This window comes from Aulonocara stuartgranti (genome assembly GCF_965226115.1).
Source record: "Aulonocara stuartgranti genome assembly, chromosome: 11".
Lineage (NCBI taxonomy): Eukaryota > Metazoa > Chordata > Actinopteri > Cichliformes > Cichlidae > Aulonocara > Aulonocara stuartgranti.
Genome location: NC_138947.1, coordinates 35,795,308 through 35,801,307, shown reverse-complemented (window position 1 = coordinate 35,801,307; position 6,000 = coordinate 35,795,308). Strand labels below are relative to the sequence as shown.

The 6,000-nt window shown below is 41.4% G+C and overlaps 1 protein-coding gene across 13 annotated transcripts in view; it reads left to right on the top strand.

Annotated features, from left to right (window-relative positions):
- The first annotated feature begins 513 nt into the window (after positions 1-513).
- adgrb1a (adhesion G protein-coupled receptor B1a) overlaps positions 514-6,000 on the top strand; it is a 219,205-nt gene continuing 213,718 nt past the window's right edge. For 8 of the 13 annotated variants that reach the window (XM_082550993.1, XM_082550994.1, XM_082551002.1 and 5 more), the window contains exons 1-3: positions 514-1,097; positions 5,391-5,478; positions 5,743-5,822. The gene's annotated coding sequence lies outside the window, so the exon portion shown is untranslated. Of the gene's footprint in view, positions 1,098-1,377; positions 1,572-4,093; positions 4,160-5,390; positions 5,479-5,742; positions 5,823-6,000 lie in introns of those variants that run through there. The other 5 variants (XM_082550997.1, XM_082550998.1, XM_082550999.1 and 2 more) reach the window with 5 other exon arrangements.

Below are 6,000 nucleotides of genomic sequence, written 5' to 3'. Positions count from 1 at the left end.
TGAATTTTCTACTGAGTGACACCCCCCCCCCCCCCCCCCTTCCCCCTCAGCTTTGAACACAGTACAGACAGAATCTGGCAGGAAAGTGGATGCTTTTACCTTCAATATAAAAGCACTCCCATGGGGAAACCTCAGTTTATTGTAGGATTTAATTTTTTAATTTTTTATTTTTTTAATAAAGGTGCAGCTTTTGTGTGCAACAGAAACAAGATGTGTTTTGGGATTTCAGTATTGAAAATGCAATTTGGGAATGTGAAAATAATTGTGACTTTTTGAGTAAAGTAAGTAAATTAGTTTTTTGAGTGTACTTAAGAATGCATATATCATACACACATACATCAGAAACATCCATCACCAACGCGCGCACACACACGTGTGTGTATTACTCCAATCAACGTTTTCGCGTCTATTTACCTATTTTATTTTGAAACACTTGCCTGGAAGTCATGTTGGTACAATTTCAAACCATTGACTGCAGCGCGAGCCCCGGGCTTCCAAATAAGGAATCCGGCTGTTGCTGCGCGCGGACACACAGGCAGGCAAGGACGCTCCAGAGCCGCGAGCTGGGGACGGCGGTTCCCGAGACACGCGCGAGCCCTCTTTGATGCGCCGCTCCATTCAGCGATCACATTCACCTGGAAGGCTGCGCGATCTGCGGACGAGAGAGAATTTCAGATTTGGAGAATAACTTTTTCTCAGAGGAAATCATAGAATTTGTGGAATTTAACTAAATAAAATATTACTGTCTTAAAAAGAGGATTTTATTTTCACAGTTAATGAAGAGCGGGGATGTTATCTGTGGGAACAATGTAAGAAAATAACAGCGGCAGTCGGGATTTTTTGAACCTGTTTCTTGCATTGGGCGCGCAGTCGGAACTAGCAGACATTCAGAACTCCTGTCTGAGTTTTAACCTCCTCTTCATCCTAGTAATGTCACATGTATTGGGCTCATTATAGGAAGAGATTTCCGTTCATTATCACACGTTTTGTGGACTTATCTTAGGACTTACCGTCTTTTGGAATTGTCGAATCCCCGTGAACGCACCGAGCTCTGACCATTGTCATTATGCATCAGAAGGACTGGTAACTTGCTCAAGGTAAAATCTTTCTCTATCCTTTAAAAAAATATAACTCTTGCTGCTAACTATGAAGTTTAAGGCACACATATTTCATCAGCACAGCTAGTTTCGACGTGTGTGCGCTTCTTGTTTTGTTTTGTGAATTCACATTAGGCATTTTTTCCCCTTTTTTGTTGCCACAATAAAAGAGAAACAAATGACCGAACTCGCAAAATACCTGTAGATTTATTGTGTGTTGCAACCCCCTGTACTGTCCAGTGTAGTTGAGGGTAGCGCTGTATGCTCAAGTCACACCCAACCGTGCTGCGCTCAGTCAGTCGCACCGCTGTGGACAGTCGCTGTCTGAGCTAGTTGGTGAGCCCCAGAGGATGGAAGAAGGCGCGTTCCTCTAGGGAGGAACCGCCACTTATCTCCGTGTAATTTAACAACTGGTCGCTCATTCACAGAGGTTAACCTGGAGCCAGAGCGTCATTTAGGGAATTCCGAGAATGAGTAAGGACAACTCTTATTCTGACGATTAATCTCAGCAAAATTAATTTTTTTTTGTAAATATGCTTAACTTTACTTGACTCGTTACACACGCGCGTTATTGAACACGTATTCTCAGTGTTATTTTTTTATGCATTTCTAGATACTGCGATATTATAACCACCAGCTGAAATACAAAGCTTATGCATTTTCAAAGCAGTGTGAAGCTTTGTCAGAGAGAGAGGGTTACATTTACACGCTCTTATTCTGATTTGAGTTTGACATTAATGTTTTCAAACAACAAACAAAAACAAATCCCCTGTACCTATCCACAGTGCTTACTGGAGTCTGCGTTCTTTTAACATCATGGTATGAATAAAGACACAACCGGTCTAATCATCTGCGTCCCCTTTTTGACATCATCTAGCCTATTTGTTTCCTCGAGCCAATTTTAATCCTGGATATAATGATGAATCTTTTTTATGCTTTATGGATTTTACTTGCAGTAAAACACAACATATTTGCTCAAACTGTGGTTAGTAATAGGTGATGATAAAGCAGTGTGAAATTCTAGCAGAGGTGAAAGCAGAGACGGAGCAGGCACATGAGCGCTTTGAGCCCATCTCTGTGACAGTCAGCCTGCTATCACTCACTGACCGCCAGCAGTCCTATTTGCCAACAAAATGGGTTGTCATTCACTGTCCCCTTCTGGTGCAAGGAGCCTCCCTCATCTCTGCTACTGCTGCAATGTCCAGTCTTGGATATGCAGCATGAATGGTCGATGCTGTTTCTGTAAAACTTCAAAATTGCATTATTATTATTATTATAACCATTATCATTGGATTTCCTTTACTTTAAAAATAGTTAAAGAGATAATTGCTCTTCTCTGCATATCAAAATATTAAACTCTGACATGTTAATTTGGGGGGCGCTCTAAAACACAGCCCATCCCCGGATAAGACTTCAGTCATGAACCACACAACAGGGAACATATAACCCCCACTCTTTAAGTTCCCTGTCCCTGAAAAACTGCACTGTATATTTTAATTTTAAAAAAAAGTTTGGCATCTCAACAAGTGATCTAAGGTTGAATGACGTTATTGAAAAACAGCCAAAAAACTGTTGATACTGGGAATTCTTGAAGGCTTTGCACCTTCATATGTTTTATACTGAAATGTTGTTTCTACCCATGAAAATATCAGAACTCAGTTATTAATATGAAAGATTTGTATCAACATTTCTGCGCTTGAATCAATAACTGTTCAACAAGATATTGTGTAAAAGCCCTAAGGCAATAAAACACCATTGGAACTCAAAATAATGAAATTCTTGTTGGCTTTGAAAAGCCCGATGCTGCGTATTCATTCCAGGTCAGATGCAAACAGTAGGCTTGAAAAGGTCACATTATATTAAATACACCCTTGCCGCGTTGATTGCAAGTGTCGTCTGTGCATTATCATTTTAAACTCAACTCTCTGCTCTCCTTTATTGATGCATTTAACACATGTAAAATCCCCATCACTGTCAGGGACTTTAATTCAGCCGATCACCCCTCCAAGCTCACCAAACCTTACTTTGAACCCATGCCACTATCTCTGTTTAAGACATGTTGCATTCTCCAAAATCTCATGGTTGTTGTTTTAACACATTTTGACCTCTTCTTATTCTTGATTTTTAAGTTAAATGTTCAGATGACTTAAATTTGTTAGTTCAGGTTAATAACCCTGGGAGGTCTATATCATGACTGCCAACCACAGCCACAACTGTCGGATAAAAGCAAAATATACTTTTTGGATTTTTTTTAAATGGGTGAGTTAGAATCATTATTAGTTGTGCCCTGTTTGTCAAGATTTGGAAGAAAAAAAAAGGGTTAGTAACAAAGCAAGCACTTTGTGACTGTGGAGAGGAAGAACTACCTTTTAACAGGAAAAGGCGTCCGTACACTACAGGGGCAAAGAAGCAGAATTGAGGGTCATATGTCAACACAGAATTAATTCTACTAAACAGTTTAACTACAAAAGAAACAAAATGGTTGTTTAGACCTTCCAAACACTGACTGTGTTTTTCTTTTGGTTTTGTCATTGAAAGACAAGTACGTGTTTATGCGACTGTGCCAACAAATCCTCCCAACGGGTGCCACAAAACTCAGCCGAGAGCCAAGTGTGTGATCCTTTGTAAGCATATGTATTTCTGAGACAGCGCCAGGTCTGAGAAGTCTTGTCGCACCCCCTCCCAGGTAGCGATATTAGCGGTCAGCTGTTTCTTCTTCGTGGGAAAGAGAGCAGATAACAGAAATAGACTCAACAGTAGTGCCCTGGCAGGCACGGCTGGCTCCGAGCCACAGGGATGAGACAAGGCAGCAACACAACGCAGGCCTTTTCAGAAGCATTCATGCATGTTTTTTTTAGCCTACATGTCTCCCTTTGTTTCTGCATTTTACAGTCTCCTGCAGCTTTGGAAAATAACCACATTGTCGACTTGTTCCCCTTCCCTAGTTCTTCGCATCCACTGATCGCTGTCTTTTCAAACAAAGCTGCAGTGTCCAAGGGTGTGTGTTCTATCAGAGAAGCTCATATCTGAATTTGTGACATCAGAGGGATAAAGAGGAAATAGTGAGTCGAGGGGAACAGAGGGAGCCATTGAGAGGGGAGATGAATAGATGGGTGACGAGGAGACAGTCTGTGGGACGATAGAAGATGCATTAAAGGCGAGCTAGAGACAGAGAGCTGTGTGACGTAGACACACTGTGCCTTTCTGCTGCCTCGGAGCTCCACAGATCACTTTTTGTGTGACACCCATTGCGTTTTGGAGTAAATACACAGCAATCAGTCAGCAATGACAGGCTAGTCACACAGGCGCTTTAAAGGTGAAACATGTCAGCATCCAATGTCCTGAAAGTTTCTAATGGCTTCTCAACAGTACTGTGGGGAGGATATCTTTGCTTGGAGTGACTTAGAGGTTGACCAGATCCTGCAAAACCATTGGTTCCCCTAATTAGGGACAAAATGAGGAGCTTGGGAAGGAGCTTAATGAGCCTTGGCCAATGTGTATGTGTGTGCGCGTGCAAGTGTGAGAGTGAAGGGGGAACTGGCTGACAACCATATAACCGCCACACTGACTTAACACAACATGTGAAGCAGGGCTTATGAAAATAGTTGGCTGACTTAGAGGTAGGTGTAGCTGTAGCTTGGAGGTCATGGCAGTGTGCTTTTTGGTCTGATGATTAGTTCGAGGCCAAATGCTGGCACTGACACCTTTTTCAGACACAAAGTTTTTTTTGTACATGATTCCTGACAAAAACAAGCACACTAAATAAAAACTTAGAGCAGGCATATACTCAGTGCATGACTTTTGACAAGCAGTGGGTATGCAGTCACAGACTCCGTTTAATGTGGTGGGGTCTGTGACTGTTCTAAGGGAGATAATCACCTTCCTTTTTGCACCTAAATTTAGCACCAAAATATAAATTGGATATAAACCATAAAAAGACGCTGTAAAATATTATTTTGATAGATATTTGCACTGTTTCTGCAAAGCTTCAACTAGTGATGTATTGAAATGATGAGAGGTAAACAAAACAACAGCATGGTTTGTGATGGGAATCGAGAACCGCTTCTTACAGAAAACCAGTAGTCCAATTCCTTGGAATTGTCAGCCTGTCTGCCTATCGATCCTGCTTATTGGTTCTTGCACTCGTGCTGCAACTGGCTGATTTCAGTTCACGTTTCACAGGGAAAAAAAGTGACAGTTTAAAGTGTGGATATTTGTGGACATTTATTTTTTTAACTGCAGAACACAAACAACCACATTATGCTGCTAACCCAACTTTGGTTCTTTGCACAGGCAGCATGCTAATCCTAAGCTAGCCAAGAACCCAGAGTGAAAGCGGAGTGCATGCTGACCCAAGCAGCCAGACCCTGAACTTTAACAGGTAACAATCCTGTTGAAGCAGTCTCCTGCTACAGCCTCTATTCGTGTGTCTAAAGCAGAATCACTGTGGCGATCACTTTTTTATGCTGGTTTTGTTTCACATTTGTGTCTGTGGTCATAATTGTTGCTGCTGTGCAAAGTGTTTTAACATCACAGACTGTCAGACTGTGTGATTGGATATTGTTTTCAGGGGAGAAAAGTCCTGCTTTTTAAGTGATGAGTGTTTATGCACTGTACCCCTGTTTATTTCTCTGCTCATTTACAGACAGAATGACAGCCATCTTTAAAGCAAAGGCAACGTGTTGTAATCACTTAATCATTCCTGTGCTGAGGTGTAAAAGGAAGGTAAGGTATCTGTTGTCTGTAAACAAGTGTCTGAAGAACAGAGGAGCAAAACTGAACTTAACTAAACTTCACTCTGTATACCACGAAGGTCAGCATCGTGCACTGGTCACCAAATTTGTAGATTTCCTGAGTTTTTTTAAAAGTGCGTGTTGAAATGACACAATGATACTACTAATAT